Genomic DNA, 17,571 nt, shown 5'->3' on the forward strand with positions numbered 1-17,571 from the left:
AGGTATAGGATACAGATAGTTTATCAATGTTTGAGCTCTTGAGTAGTGAGTCTGCTAAACTTTACCAAGGTCTCTGAAATACTAAACCTTTAAAAATGGTATTTTGCTACATGCACACTAGTGAGGGTGCTATCAGAATTTCAAGCCAGCTAGCTCATGCTTGCGGTCTCTGTCTATGTATATATTATTCAAGTCTTCTACCATCTATTGCCAATACACTTCTGGCATCTCCAAAGTGAGGAAGAGGCTCTTCTCTCTAGGTTTGTGCAAGCAGCAAAATGGAAATCACTAGATCTCCTCTTCTGATTGAGTCCTCAGGCCAAGACACCCAACTTGCTGTTTGTTGATAATGTTCTTAGCATTCTGTTAAACTTAAATGTCCCAAGGTGAATGCTTTTCATGCTCTGAGTCCTGTGACCTATTGGTAACTACCTCCCATTTATTTGTAGTGAACAGGAGTGGGGCCACGGGACGATCGAGATGGTAAAGGAGCACTCAGGTATGATAAAGCCATTGTGGAGAAACTAAATTAATTCTTTGCGTCGGTCTTCATGGCTGAGGATGTGAGGGAGATTCCCAAACCTGAGCCATTCTTTTTAGGTGACAGATCTGAGGAACTGTCCCAGATTGAGGTGTCATTAGAGGAGGTTTTGGAACAAATTGATAAACTAAACAGTAATAAATCATTAGGACCAGATGGTATTCACCCAAGAGTTCAGAGGGAACTCAAATTTGAAATTACAGAACTACTAACTGTAATGTGTAACCTATCATTTAAATCAGCTTCTGTACCAAATGACTGGAGGATAGCTAATGTGATGCCAATTTTTAAAAAGGGCTCCAGAGGTGACCCTGGCAATTACAGGCCAGTAAGCTTGACTTCAGTACTGGGCAAACTAGTTGACTATAGTAAAAAACAAAATTGTCAGTCACATAGATGAACGTAATTTGTTGGGGAAGAGTCAACATGGTTTTTGTAAAGGGAAATCATGCCTCACTAATCTACTAGAATTCTTTGAGGGGGTCAACAAGCATGTAGACAAGGGGAATCCAGTGGATATAGTGTACTTAGATTTTCAGAAAGTCTTTGACAGAGTCCCTCATCAAAGGCTCTATGGAAAGTAAGCTGTCATGGGATAAGAGGGAAGGTCCTCTCATGGATTGGTAATTGGTTAAAAGATAGGAAACAAAGGGCAGGAATAATGTTCAGTTTTCAGAATGGAGACAGGTAAATACTTGTGACCTCCAGGGGTCTGTACTGGGACCAGTTCTATTCAACATATTAATAAATGATCTGGAAAAAGGAGTAAACACTGAGGTGGCAAAATTTGCTGATGATTCAAAACTACTCAAAATAGTTAATTCCCAAGCAGATAGGGAAGAGCTACAAAAGGATATCACAAAACTAGGAGACTGGGCAACAAAATGGCAGATGAAATTCAATGTTGATAAATGCAAAATAATGCCTATTGGAAAACATAATCCCAACTATTCATATAAAATGATAGGGTCTAAATTAGTTGTTACCACTCAAGAAAGAGATCTTGAGGTCATTGTGGATAGTTCTCTGAAAATATCCACTCAATGTGAAGCGGCAGTCAAAAAAGCGAACAGAATGTTGGGAATAATTAAGAAAGGGATAGATAATAAGACAGAAAATATCATATTGCCGCTGTATAAATCCACGGTATTCCCACCTCCACTGTGTGCAGATGTGGTCACCCCATCTCAAAAAAAGATATATTGGAAAAAGTTCAGAAAAAGGCAACAAAAATGATTAGGGGTATGGAACAGCTTCCATATGAGGAAAGATTAATAAAACTGGGACTTCTCATCTTAAGAGGGGATATATTAGAGGTCTATAAAATCATGACAGGTGTGGAGAAAGTAAATAAGGGAGTATTATTTACTCCTTTTCATAACACAAGAACTAGGGGTCACCAAATTAAATTAATAGGCAGCAGGTTTAAAACAAACAAAAGGAAGTATTTTTTCACACAGTGCACAGTCCACCTAGGGAACTCCTTGCCAGAGGATGTTATGAAGGCTAAGACCATAACAGGGTTCAAAAAAGAACTGGAAAAGTTCATGGAGGATAGGTTCATCAATGGCTATTAGCCAGGATGGGCAGGGATGATGTCCTTAGCCTCTGTTTGCCAGAAGCTGGGAATGAGTGACAGGGGATGGATCACTTGATTACCTGTTCTGTTCATTCCCTCTGGGGCACCTGGCATTGGTCATTGTTGGAAGACAGGATACTGGGCTAGATGGACCTTTGGTGTGACCAAGTATGGTCGTTCTTATGTTTTTATGTATGATAGCAACACCAAGAGGCTCTAGTTGAGTTCAGGGCTCTGTTGTGATGGGTGCCGTGCAAATCCTTCAAAGACCCATCACTGAAAAACTCAGCATCAGAGAAGACTTGTGGTGTATGAAGGTTGGGTGGAGAGGGATTCAGTCAAATATGTTAATTTATATAAACAAAAAGAAAAGGAGTACTTGTGGCACCTTAGAGACTAACCAATTTATTTGAGCATGAGCTTTCGTGAGCTACAGCTCACTTCATCGGATGCATACTGTGGAAACTGCAGAAGACATTATATATACACAGAGACCATGAAACAATACCTCCTCCCACCCCACTGTCCTGCTGGTAATAGCTTATCTAAAGTGATCATCAAGTTGGGCCATTTCCAGCACAAATCCAGGTTTTCTCACCCTCCGCCCCCCCCCCCCCAAACTCACTCTCCTGCTGGTAATAGCCCATCCAAAGTGACCACTCTCTCCACCTTGATTATCATACAGATTTTAAAGAGAGTGGTCACTTTGGATGGGCTATTACCAGCAGGAGAGTGAGTTTGTGTGTGTGGGGGGGGGGGGCCGAGGGTGAGAGAACCTGGATTTGTGCTGGAAATGGCCCAACTTGATGATCACTTTAGATAAGCTATTACCAGCAGGAGAGTGGGGTGGGAGGAGGTATTGTTTCATGGTCTCTGTGTATATGTAATGTCTTCTGCAGTTTCCACAGTATGCATCCGATGAAGTGAGCTGTAGCTCACGAAAGCTCATGCTCAAATAAATTGGTTAGTCTCTAAGGTGCCACAAGTACTCCTTTTCTTTTTGCGAATACAGACTAACACGGCTGTTACTCTGAAACCTGTCTTTATATAAACAGTTGCAATTATTCTTATATTTCTAAATAGATACATGAAGAGTTAGCTATCTCCATCGGCCTTTCAGTCTAGCCAGCATTACTAATTGGTTGATTTCTTGCAGGACTTGCAGCCTGCCCATAGGTCTTAATGAGGAGAGACTCGTGACCTAATGGATCAGTTAAGAAGGATGCTCAATGCATAAGAGGTATGTGAAGATATCTGTGTGAGAAGCTGATGAGCAAGGAGATGAGGCTGGTGAGATGGAGACTGCATAAGAGACAAGTAGGAAGGAGCAAAGCTGGGCAGGTCCTTAAAGGTATGTACAAGTTGTAAGGCTCCTAAAGTGTTCCTTGTATGAAACAGAGAAGAGAATCCTTTGCTAACTCCCTGAGTCTTCTGCACAGATGAGCTATTTGTGCCAGGTAAAGCTCATGATGAAGAGTGGTTGGGAGCCAAAAAAAGAAAGCCAAAGTATGGGCTCTAGCCAGCTCAACTAGTAGTGACCATTGGACTGGTTGTGACCATTCGGTGATGTTATCTTACACAATTATCTTCATCTTAGATCTGAAAGGTTGGTCTGTTCTCTGAGCAATCTTCAGTAACCCAGTAGACACATTATGGGTATCTCCTGGGTGTTAATCAAAACTCCAGGGTGCTAAACTAAACCTCCTTGAGGCTCCCCATCAGTAATAGATTCTGAACCCATTAGTCGACAAGAGAAAATCTTGAGTAATCTAATGTGTGCATGCTGGTTGTATGAATTATGCCATACTGTACTATTCTGGAAAATGGCTTTCTAAACTGTGGGAGAAGGATTTGGCACCTCCAACTAGTTGAGTTTCCAGAAGCTAAAATCTTTCTGAAGACTGAAACCGACTGGGGTTAACCTGACTCCAGAGGTAGTCTGTGGTGAGTTCTTGGAATTATTATTACTTGTATATCACATAGGAGCCCCAGCCCTAGACCTGCCGTGCTAGGTGCTGTACAAGCACAGAAGAAAAAGGCCTGCCCCCAAAAGTGCACAGTCTAAGTGTGAGACAAATGGGGGACTACAAGGAAACCATGAGACAATATTGGTCAGCATGATGAACAATGGTATGAGCCCAGCAGCAGCCTAATTGTTGTCAAATTTTCTGTAGCAATCATGGCAAATGAAAGTTATAACACGGCCTTGTGATGGTGGTGCTCCTGGATGTAGCATATGAAATATGTGATGGTAAATGGAAAAGCAACAGAAAGTGTGGGGGGGCATTCGGTGCTCCGATTAGCTGAGACTAGAGCCTATTTACAGTAGAGATACTGTGTATGGAAAAGAGAAATTTGTGTAGTTATGCTCCCTAGTTTTAAATTACACTGGCTATCAGTGCACATGCATCAGTGCCAAAGGAAACTACGGACTAGGATCAATTTTATATGACTAAAGCCATATTCTGGAGACTATTGATCAGATGCATCTAATTGATTACTCATTGGTTTGGCCAATATTTTTTAATTGTGGCATCTGGGATTGAAATGCTGGATAAAATTCAAGGAATCCTGAATATGGAGACAGACCAGCCCAAGACTTGCAAGAGTAACTAAGGATTTTTTGGTCCCCCCACTTGCAACCCTCCAAATACTTGAATTTCCAAAAGTACTAAGCATCAAAAAATCAGACCCCTTCAATGTGTCTCAAAATGAGGAGACAGGGCCCTGAAATATGAGCCAGGCTGGCCACAAAATCACTAGGCCTTTGAAAATCTTGGCCTAGGTTCTTTTAAAATAATCTCAACAAACACTCTGGAGTTTCTGCTGTCTACTATCAATGCTAACCTAAGTACTTTGAAAATTTCATCTTTCCTAGTCTATATATACTAGACATTACCAGCTCCATTTGGTTGGACTTTCTGTTTGCAAATAGAATAATCTTGTGACCTAATTTCCTAAGGAGGACTATTATTTATCAACTATTATGTAAATTCTACCCCACGACTTTTGAATTGCTGCTATTTTTAAAGATCCAAATCTCCAGGGTGATAGATCATCTTGTAGACATGTTAAAGTCAGAGTCATGCATTTACAATTAAATAACAAAACTTCACATGAACAATTTATGATGTAATACTAACTTATCCGTAGAAGCATAATTCATCACGCTGCCTACAAGTGGCAGATGCCAGCAGTTTGGACAATTAATCCATAGTTCCATGAACATCAGCAAACTTTGTTGGCAACCTCTTTGTAGGCAGCACATAATAGAGACTTTCACTTGTACATATGAAATGCAACAAAAACATACAGCCCTAGCCAGGAGTATCAATTTAGTTTCCACAAGTCGAGGTTTTTGAAAGTTAGGGACATTATTTGAGACTTTTCCCCCTCCTTGTCTTTCTCCCCTCTCCACCCCCATAAGTAAGATGGGGAAACTTCTTCTTTTTGAACCAATGATATGTTCAAGAATTGTGCCAAAAGTAAGAAAACAATGGTGGCAATACTCAATTCAGTAGCCTCAAACATGCAGTGCTAGGAGGGTGATAAGTCTGTCAGCATTTGCCTGCAACATCCCACATTGCTAGCAGAGGTGAAGCGTTAAATGTTCTGCTTATTCAATGAGGTGTAGGTGGCTTGTTACTTGTTGGATAGAAGAGAGGTGGAAGGGACTTACTGGGTAGAGAAGATCTAGAGTATGGGCTGAGCAGTCCTAAGGGAGGAACCCTAGGAGCAGCCAAATCTGCCAAGAAGGCTTGAGCTGAACTTTACTATCTTGCTGTTGATATGAAAGCCAAACTTCATGAAGGTGGGGGGAGTAGGGGGAGAGTCTTTGGGTTCTACACAAGCATGTGGGGCTGAGAGTCTAGTTCAGATTGGGAAAGGCATCTCCTCACATGGAAGGAGGCTATATTTGAAGGACAATGGAGAAATTTATGCTACAGAGTATTATTGAATTTGTACACTAGCTTCTACAAATGTTGGCCAGAAAATAAAGTGTCATAGGCAGATATTGAGGGAAATGAACGGAAAGATCAGCCCAGTCAATGTCACAATATGTCCATTGTGGCATGTCTCCACAAACTGTCTACCTCCAACACTAGAGGCTTCCCTGTTGATATTTTCATTGGCTCACTCACAGCATAATGGCCTACTTTGTGCTCTAACCCTGTTGGTATTTGAGGACCCTAGGACAGAGGATAGTTGTAACTTGCAATGATGTCTCCTGCAGTGGCAGATTTAGAGTTTGTGGGGCACTGTGCGTAGCTTCCTTTTTTGCCGTCCCCCTTGGGACCCAGCCAAGAAAAAGAACATTCTCTCTTATCTCTCTCTTGTTGTTCATTCTTTTCTTTTTCTTCATCCTCCTCCTATATTATAAGTAATGGGGAAGTAAATGAAAATAAAGTGAGGTACCTTGATTGGGGCAGGGAGTTGGGTGCAAGAGGGGGTGTAGGCTCTGGGAGGAAGTTTGGGTGCAGGCTCTGGGCTGGGGCAGAGGGTTGGTGCAGCGCTGTCCCTAGCAATTCTGGGGCCCTACGCAGTCCCCCTGTGGGGTGGGGGCGGGGGGCCCCAGGCCTCTGCGGGAGGGGAGTGTGGGGGCAGGCCCCAGGCCTCCGCGGGGCGGGGGGGGGGGAGCTGGCTTGGGGGACAGAGGGGAACCATCCCCCAGCACTCACTGGTGGTGCGGCTGGGGCCCGGTCACCGCACTTCCCACTGCCGGTGAGTGCAGGCCCAGCCCTGCTACACTTCTCAGGGAGGTGGGGGCGGGGAAGAGGCGGGGCGGGGCAGGGGCCAGGGGGAAGAGCCAGAGCAGGGGCTGGAGCAGCACATAGTTGCACAGGGCACCAGGAAATTTGGTGCCCCAAATTTCCTGGTGCCCTACGCAGCTGCGTACTTTTGCATATGGGTAAGGACTGTCCTGGGTTGGGATGTGGGAGGGAGGCAGGGGAGGTGGCGCTTACCTTGGGCAGCGCCAACTCCAAAGCAACCAGCACACGCACCCCTCTGGCAGTGGCTCCTGGGCGGGGCGGGGGCAAGGGGTCTATGCGCACAGCTGCCTGTAGGCACTGCCCTCACAGATCCCATTGACCACAGTTCCCGGCCAATGGGAGCTGCGGAGTCAGCCTTCAGGGTGGGGGCAGTGCGCAGAGACACACGCACACCCCCCAGGGATCACAGGGACATGCCGGCCGCTTCTGGGAGCGAAGCGGTGCGGAGGGAGGGAGGCAGCGCGGGCAGGGAGCTGCCTTAGCCCTGCTGCTGGCATGTCTCTGCGCACCCCTTGGGAGGAGGGGGGCAGCGGGTCTCTGTGCGCTGCCTGGGGTGGGGACAACATGTGGCGCTGCCTCCCCCCACCCCCACTTGGGGCACGCAGAGAGCAGCATGGGGCCACGTCATGCAGGCAGCCTGCCTGCCTGAGCCCTGCTGTGCCACCGGACGGGACTCAGGCAGGTTGTCAGATATTTGTCCTGCATTTTGGGGGGTACTCTGTCGTTGGCGGCCCCATGCCAATGCACAGTTTGTTTCATGGTAAATCTGCTCCTGGTCTCCTGCAGGAATGGCTGCAGTTTGCAGGAGCAGTGTGGATAGAACATGTGGTCTGTTCTAGCTCCTCCCACTGGACCACTGACCACACTCTCTTTTCCTACTGAGTTCAGGACACTGATCATCTTCTTCTGATCAGAAGTAGACCGACTCAAGCTAGTGGGCATCTTTCCTTCAGCTAAGAGGCTTCTGTAGTGCTTTCCATATCAAGTTGCTACTTCCGTTTCCCCTGCTGTGGCATGGGAACTTATAGCCCTGAGTATCCCAGAAAACAGAATAATTGTACTCCCAGAAAACATTAATTCTTGTTCTCTGCATTAGCCCAGGATAAGTTGTTTTGATTTCAAATGTGCTGAAGAACTATATTGTAAAGATGTAATAAGCTGCACCTTTAACCTATACAATCCATGCACCCAAATGTTCACTTAAGTTGCCATTTCCATTCCTATCACTGAAACTTGCATAGCAAAAAGAGAATAACTCTTCGGGGGGGATTTTAGGAGAATTTTACATGCTATTTCACAGGCTTTGATTTTTCAATCATGTGGAAAGATAGTTGGTCAGGGAACAGACAGACAAATGTGTTCCAGATCCATTTCCAGACTTGCATCTGATGAAGTGAGCTGTAGCTCACGAAAGCTTATGCTCAAATAAATTGGTTAGTCTCTAAGGTGCCACAAGTACTCCTTTTCTTTTTGCGAATACAGACTAACATGGCTGATACTCTGAAACATTTCCAGACTGTGTTCTTACACTGTAGTGTTTGTAATAACTGTTGGTACTGCATTAAGGGAGAATACATGAGACACTTTCCCCTTGCTTGGCATATATTTAAAAAAAAAGTTACCATGGTCTCACTCTCATTATGTTTGACGATGACATATGAACATCTGATGGATAATTAAGGATAAAATTAGATGGCTTCTTTTCTCCGATCATTTTTCTTCCCATTACTGGAAAGGGAAATAACTTGAGATAGAGCCATCCACTCAAAGAGCAGTCAATTCATGTAATTGCTTTTATTGGTTGTCTTGGAGTGGTAATGACTGTAGAAAAATATTCCAGAGCCATGTGTAACTTAGTCAAGCCAAACAACTGGTCCCATAAAATATTAGGTTGCTTCAAACCTAGAGATGGCCCCGTACCAAAATCCCTGATTCCAACTTCGGGAAAGTTTAGATGCCAAGCTAAATTTAGCAGTTTAGACTTGTCCCTGCTCAAATCTGGTAAAGTCAAAATCCCATGTGTCGTATGTATCTATCATTCTGATCTTGGGAAGATAACAATAATGGTTCCCTGGCAAAGCTGTATAGCAACAATAGTGTGTGTGTATACTCTGATTTTATTCAACTCTTCAATACAGGTGGAGCACACTTGGAAAATTGTTTTGTTCACTGGCTATTCAATGTTTATCTGGACTGCGGTGTCATTTCAGAAAAATTCTAGTGGTGGGAGAGGGGTGAAGTTGTCAGCATATAGACCATCACATTATATGATATCCTGCAAAGTCCGAATGTGGGGCAGGAAGTGGAGCGTATAGACCTGTGCTTTGCCCTACAGCAAATGATGCCCTGATCGCCATGATACCATGCCACGAGTTGGGCTATAATGTGTGAAGGATTTGCCGTATAGCTAAGCCTCCCTCTCTGCTTGACCTATGAGTCATTCTTGCATCAGTAGGTAATTTACTGTCCCATCAAAACTTCATTGTTTGTTAATGTAGTTCTCCATTATTTTCTTGGGGACTTCAGCAAATGGTGTGGTACAAAAAGCATATTTGAGGTTCATTTGATTATCCACAGTTTAGAAAGTTTTTTTTTCTTTTTTCCCAATTCATTAGATCTGTTCTGAGCCTCTTAAAGCAGGGGGAGAAAAATTGATTTCAAAGAGTTTATTCTCTGCGATAACCTTATAGCATTTCCCTAGAAAGCCCATGGAGCTGCATTTCAGTTCTGATGGCAAGAAGCAATCCTCCCCTACTTAAAAAAAGAAAAGACATCATATAATCTCTACCAATGTGTTTAGGCCACTGGGAATGTCCCTGTATGAAGACAAATTGAAGTCTTGCCCCTGTCAGGCTACAACAGCAAAGACTTATGGTGGTGGGGAAAATATCTTTATTCAGGAGGAGGTGGTGTTATTAACTTACATGTTTGTGTAACAGCATATAATTGCCTGGTACATTACAGAAATGAAGATACAGACCCTACTTTATAGAAATTGCAATTGGAGGCCCTGATCTTGCATTGAGCTTCTGACAGTGTTGCCAACTCTCACCATTTTCGTTCAAGTCTTGTGATAGTTGGTGGGCTTTTTTCTTTAAGCCCCAACTCCTGGAGTCATGTTAATAGGTAAGAATTTCGGGATTTTTAAAAAATGAATGAGCCTATTTAGTTGTGTATAGAAGCTTAAAAAGGTGAAACTGAAAAGTTCATACACCAGAAGTAAAATTGAAAAGAAGACTGGTTTTAAAAAGAGAGAATTCTATCTCATGATTTTGGGGGCTGAGCAGACTCATGATATTTTTTTTATTTTTATTTTTTTTTAATGTGGGATTGGCAATACTGTTTCCAGACAGCTATACCACTACCCCTGTGGGAAGCCTCCTAGATTTCAGTGGGATTCTGCACAGAGTTCATTGCAGGATTGGAACCTAAATTGGATAAACATAGGACATTTATTACAACGGATGGAGGAAGGGGGTTAAAGAAGGATGAAGATTTAAATGGAGATAAAGTTACATAGTTGCATGTAACTGGATGTACTGCCCCTTTCAGAGCTCAGTTATGAGAGTGATTATAGGAGGGAGAAGAGGTTCTGAAGGGGCTGAGAGAGGCAGAGGGGAAAAGCTCTGGGAGCTGTAGCAGAGGAACTACTTTTGTTTTGATGACTTGCTGAAGTTTTATGTTGAAGAATATGACTAGGCCCTGAAAGAGAAACGGGTATGGCAGCGAGTCCAACCTGAACAAGGGGAAATGGAGGCAGCAGCTAGCTCCATAGGGTAAGTGGCGTTGTTACAATGCCTCTAGGTAAAACGTACTCCGTGCCTTTACCGCTCCACGGCTGGCCTCATGTTTGAGCGTGTACGCTGAAGCAGACTGCAACAGGATTATGCTAAAATTGCGGTGGACCATCATGATGTACGTAGGACATCCCGTAGCACTCGAAGCTTGTTCTGGCCAGTATGTCTGATCCATTAAGCAACAGAGAGGTGGTAAGTATCTAATATCGGCACACTTTCCCTTCAGGACACAAAATAAAATAGCACCTTGGGTGTATGAAAGGGCTGCCATCCAACCAAGCACAACATGTGCATTCTGTTCCTTAATATAGTAATGTACAATCCACAAAAATTAATGCTGGGATCCAAAGATCTCAAAGCATTTGGTAGAGGTTAAGCAAGACTCTCAAAGCCTGTGTGGTGTGTGTGTGTGTGCTTTAAAAACCAGGGTGACCTAGGTAAATGTTGAAATTTACTTTTTAATACTGCTGAAATATTTGAACCTTAGGTGGCGTTCCAGACAGACGCCAGCCATTCGGAAATATAAATGCTTACTCACCCTTCTGAATTCTGTATCTCTGAAAACTCCAGGGGGACTTATGACATAGCAAATAGATGCTCTTAGCTGTTTCAAGTCTAGTTATCTACTTGGTGGTTATACTTCGGTTTTCTTCCACATGCACTAACCCCCATCACTTCATAATTTTGGAGCACTTTTTCACCATGAAATTTTCTCAGAAGTGAGGGAATTTTGCGCCAGGCGAAGCTTAGACTCCTTGTTGGTCCTGGTTGGTGTCCAGAAAACCTGCATAAGGTGCCGTACTGTGTGCCAGCCAGTTGACAGAAAACCTCCTTTCAGAACCACTCACTTTTTACAGGAACAGTTTATTTGGTGACTTCCATAAAGATGCCCATAAAAAGTCATTATATCAGATGCCCAGAACTAAATGGCTCTTCTAATGATTTGTTTTATTATGTGATAATGAATGTTTGTTGGAGGGTAGTTCTATGTGGTTTTAAAAAATAATCCTAAAAATGTTATTTGCATTTTCTGAAAGTTCTCCCCAGTCTTTGTATAACTTGAGTCTGCAGGGAACTGTAAAATGTGTTGCAGAGATTGACTTGGATTTGATCTGCTCTGACCCTTTCTGTGGGAAGAGTGACAGAGCAGGAAAGAAGAATGTGCTGATTTTTACAGGTTGGGAGGATGCACTTTGCCTTTCACTTATCAAGGTTCTGAGTGAGCTTGACTTGCTACCTGTGATAAGGTACCATGCACTTCTGTGGCTGATTAAAGCCAGTGGAGAAATGCTAAACCCTTTATTAAGGCATGTTATCTTCTCCCTCGAGGAGTACAAGGTGCCAGCCGCACTGGAGCAAACAGCAACTATACCTTATTCAAAACTGCCTTTCTGGATGTTTACAACTTCCTCAATTGCTGTTCTTTCTTGAACCTACCTTTTTATTTTGAGGGGGAGGGAGATTGAGGGGAGTTGGAACAATTCCAAGCTACACAATTCCAAGCTACGCAGTTTCTCTTGATCCATCTCGGCCTACTTTCTGACCTAGAAACTGTTTTGGTACCAGGTTTCAGAGCAGCAGCCATGTTAGTCTGTATTCGCGAAAAGAAAAGGAGTACTAGTGGCACCTTAGAGACTAACCAATTTGAACATAAGCTTTCGTGAGCTACAGCTCACTTCATCGGATGCATACAGTGGCTGATCTAGCAATGGATGAGGGAAAACATGTCATAATATTGGATGGGATTTTCAAAAGCTTTTGGAATGGGCCTAACTCTGCTCCATGGAAGTTCAGGGAAAGTGACCAAGTAAGTGTCTTGCATCGTGCCTTGATCTCACTTCTTTAACGTTACTAATATTTCTGGCAGAGGGATAACCTTGTAACTGCTGATGCATACCCAATATAAACCTCAGCCTCACTTTCTCCTCTAACTAGGCTGTTTCTAGGGTTTCCGTGAAAGGCTCTTGCCCCATTTCCTTTTATATACTGGTTGGAGCTAACTGGACTCACCTGCCAGCATGACTCAGCAATAATTGCTCTCAGTCTTAGTGCAGTGATTTAACACCTGAGCCTAGTGTGACTCTGCAGAAGAGCCCTGCTTTTCTAAACAAGGTCTTAGATTCGGCTACCCCATGACCTGCCTTCAGTCCGTAGCAGAGTGCTCATTGGGGAAGGGCCAGGTATTGTCCCTGCTCCATGGAAGGATTCCAGTGAGTGCCAGTTGTACTTGTGAACTTGGATCAGGGGGAGTCTATGGCTTTCTTCCACTTTAGCAAGCTTGAAATCAGAGGCAGTACTGATGCTCTGCAACATAGCCCACTCTGGCTCGTTTCAAGGCCCATTTCCTTGTTCAAAACCATTCTCTCTGTTCTCTCTTTGGAGAGAGTGAAAACTTCCTGGAGGCTTCACCTCCCCCCATGTGCATGGAGCACAGCCGCTGGCAGATCCACATTGACAGCGTGACTCGGGTTTCCAGGTAAGGAGTGAAAGGGCCATTAGAGGCACGGTTCTTTCGAGAGAGGACTTTTATTGGCACAGACAGAAAGATGATGATTTTTTCCACCCCCCTTTCCTCTGCACAAATCTTCTTTTCTTGCCTAGTTCAAAGAGCCGCCTGACGAATGCTGTGGGAATTGCCTACTAACAGGCGTGTGCTTGGTGATATTTTGAGCAGGGACACGAGGACTGGGTGGGGTGGTGGCGAGGCACTCGCTGTTTGCCTGTTAGATGTGTCAGGCTGGTGTAACTTTTTGAAAAGACCTCTGCCATGTTACACAGCAGCTTTGTGGACGAGCTTAAATAAATGAGTGACTTATCCCACTGCCAAGGAGCATCAGTGGGAGGTCAGTATTTGATATTTCCACACCCAAAAAACCAGCTCCAAGCTAGATTTACAGCACAAAATACCTATTCAGGCCTCTCCAGCCCTCTGTTTTCATTGACTTCCATCCTCTGCTTGTATAAACAGAACCCCTTCCTTGCTGAAAGAAAACAGTATTGCTGATAAGGGACAGCCTCATCTCAGCATGTCAATGCACCACAACTAGGGTTTTGTGTACCGATCTGATCCCTGTCACAATGTTAACAAACATCTAATATGGGAGCCATATTTCCACTCTAAAGACAGCTTTGAGGGTGCTATGTGAAATGCGTTCTACTTTTCATTTATGCTTCCCTCAGCAGTTCCTTCCTTCTTTAAAGAAGTTCTTAAGATTCAGCCTTCTATTTATCCTGCCAACTACTTTTTAAACAAAGATCCTTGTTCTCTACTGTCTATCGATAAATTACTAGCCTTTGCCGCTTTCAAAGGATTATCTAGCACTGCATTTCTGTCTATATAATCACAGTGGGATGTCATTAAAAACTAAACATGTACCCCCTCCCAGCAGCAATAATTAAATTTACTGTGGTGTTTCCGTTCCAGGTATGGGGGACATGGCAAATACCACAGTCAAGGTAAATACTGTGTTGATGTAAATATTTGGATTTTTAATGGTGCTGCATGTGTAAAGGTTAAGGGGCAAAAAGTGTATGCGGTCCCTACCTCAAAGGGCCTTGGGGGCTAACTCAGAATAATAGTGCTTTGCATATCTGAGGCGCTCAGCATCTTGCAGGATTAGGCTCTAACATACGAAGGCTTTGTGAAAGAGGCAGGTCTTGAGAGAACTGCCAGACTGTTTGTCTGTCCTTTGTACTTTTAAAGCGCCTTCCACGCTAGAGACCTTCAGAGCACTTTATAGATACTAATGAACAAAGCTTCAACAGGCCTGTGAGATAGAGGAATCAAGGTGCAGAAGTTAAAGGAACTGCCCCAGGCCACACAGCAAGTTGGTGTTAGCAATGAGATTAGTACTCTGGAGATAGAAAAGGAGTACTTGTGGCACCTTAGAGACTAACCAATTTATTTGAGCATAAGCTTTCGTGAGTTACAGCTCACTTCATCGGATGCATTATATTGGAGATATTAGTTTCCAGCATGGCATTGAATCACTAGTCCATTCTGTCTCCCTAGTAGCTTATCTTAAGTGATCTCTCTCCTTACAGTGTGTATGATAACACCCATTTTTTTCATGTTCTGTGTGTATATAAATATCCTCACTATATTTTCCACTGAATGCATCCAATGAAGTGAGCTATAGCTCACGAAAGCTTATGCTCAAATAAATTGGTTAGTCTCTAAGGTGCCCCTAGTACTCATTTTCTTTTTGCGAATACAGACTAAAACGGCTGCTACTCTGAAATCTATTTATTTTGATTTTTAACACAGAGACATATATTTAAAACAAACCCTCCTGTCACAGGCTCTAGTTAACCTTCATAGGTAATTAATACTAAAGTTGGTTGGAAAATGGGGGTTTTCCCCCACAGAATTTCAATTTTGGGGATGAAAATTGAAAAACGTGGCTGAAAAAAATTTTGATTCATAAATGGCGCAATGCTGCCTTATGTTCCCATTTTTCCACATAGACTAGACTCCCTAAGTGGACTACATCTTTCATAAGACACCACAAACTCCCCATTGGGCAAGAGGCAGTGCATCATGGAAAATCATGGGAGATGTAGTCTGTGCAGGAAGTATAGCCTATAGAGGAGAAAAGGGATATAAGGCAATTGAACTGTAACTCCCATGAGGCACTGCAACAGCATAGCCTAATTAAACAAAAAAAATTGTTTGGATTTCTTTGGGGATTTTTTGTTTGTTTGTTTTTTAGGAAAAATCAAAATTTTCCATGAAAAGCAAACAGTTGTCTAAACAAATGTTTAATGGTTAACCCAATTTTCCTTCAAAACAGTTTAGAGAGAATTTTCGATCAGTCCTAATTAAAATGACCATGCAGTCCACACCTTTAAAATGTCCCTGTCTTTGCTTCTGCAAAACTCTATCCTCTGCAAATAAAGAGATAGACCTCCACCTTCCCCAGACCCTTGCCCAAATCACTGGGCTTTGCAGTACGCCAAAAAGATCAACAAATTTGGGCTATACTGGACCAAGGGCTATTTTAAACACACTCAGACATCAGCTAGTGCTCTCAGTAAATGGAAATCAGAAATACTTCGTTGCTTCACCAAATTACCTCATTAATACTGATAGAGACCAATAAAAGCCAAGTAACAAAGGTGAACTGTGCTTTGTTCATAGGCATGTGTCTCATATTGGGGAAAATGCAACCTCTTGGCCCAGTGTTCAAATGGAGGCCATACAGTGATGTCCAAATCACACAACTGAATACTCAAATTGTTCCTTGCTAGTACACACAGTCCATTTTCCCTGATCAAGGGTGGATGTCAGTGTCAAAATGCCTTACTTGGATTTCCTATTTTAATAATTGATAGGGCCCTGTAATGTACATAAGCATGTGAATAATTTTAAGCACCTGAGCCATCTCTTTACTTCAATGGGATTACACTATGTAATGGCACTTGCAGTCTGTAGATCTCAAACACGTTACAAAGAGGGTTAAGTGTCTTTGTTCTCATTTTGCAGATGTGGAAACAAAGGCATGGAGAGCCCAGCCTCTAGAGGAGAACTGGGACATAAGGCAATCAAACTACAATTCCCACAAGTTGCAATGACTTGCCTGAAGTCAAACACCAATGGCTTTGATAAATCGCAGAGCTGGGAGTAGAAATTAGGTCTCTCTCAGTCTGGTGTCATACACATTGTATCCTGCTATCCATATTTTATTGCCAATGCTACTCAAGCTTTGATAGTATCTTCCAAGGCTCCTAACTTGACCTTTCTACAAATTAAAGAAGTGTGTGTGTGTGTGTGTGTGTATACACACTTCCAGTTTACAATTCTGCTTGTAGCTCTGCATAGAGAGCCAGATCCAACTTCAGGTCAAGTCAATGGAAAAGCTCCCAGTGCCTTAAACGAGAGTCGGATCTGGCCTATAGACCCTGATTCACTAAGGTATTTAAGCACATTTCTAACTGGACCTCAATGGAATTACCCATGTGCTACAAGTCAGGCACATGCGTGTGTAACTTGCTGAATGGGAGACATATTTAGAAAGCACCACACTTTTTAGTGCTTTGTGAACAACTATCTTAATATTTCTGACCTTTATTCTTGAGAACCGCTTTGATTTCCTCTTCTATACTTTAATGCATTAGCCATAATGACTCTTTAATATAATATAATTGCAAGTGGACTGAAATCTTTAAGTGGCCAAGGACCAGAACAGAGAACTCCATAAATCTGATATTTTCAGCTTTATATTCTGCCTCTCTTGCTTCTGCTATTTTTTTCATCTCCAATGAATAGAAGGCTTCATCTTTGTAAACGACATCAGGACAACACACATGAATGGATTCCACCACAAGCTCCTCAGTAACACTCTCACTGTTTGGGGGAAGTAAATATGTGAATTTCAAAAGGTCGTTCTGTGTGGAGAATCTGTTTGGACTTGAACAGGAAGTGGGGAGCAGGCATATAGGTAGAAATATTAATGAAGTTTTTGATAAAGGCTTCATTCAAGGCTTTCAGAGAAAATATAACTCTTATGGGACCCACAGTTTATCTGCCAAGTCCAAGAATCTGGCTGGAATTTTAAAAAAATATTTAAAGGTCTGCACAAGAAGTGAGGATTAAATGGCAGACCTACCTCACAAAGTCACACATGAAATTTAAAGAGATTGCAGCTATAAGAGGAGAGCAAGGTCTGCAGAATGAGGTTGGGGGTGTTCAAGTCCATGTGTATTGGGGTGTACTGGTGAGATTAAATTATAGGTCCTTCATGTTGTTTTACATTGGTGTGTGTAGAGGGCAGGCCTGATTGAGTTAGTGTGGATTACACTAAATGGATTACATACCCTTCCAAGTGGCAGGCCTATATAAGAGGATAAGAACCTACTACTACATTACTAATGGAGTTACTT

Source organism: Lepidochelys olivacea, assembly GCF_965140295.1.
Source record: "Lepidochelys olivacea isolate rLepOli2 genome assembly, chromosome: 16".
In the NCBI taxonomy this organism is placed as follows: domain Eukaryota; kingdom Metazoa; phylum Chordata; order Testudines; family Cheloniidae; genus Lepidochelys; species Lepidochelys olivacea.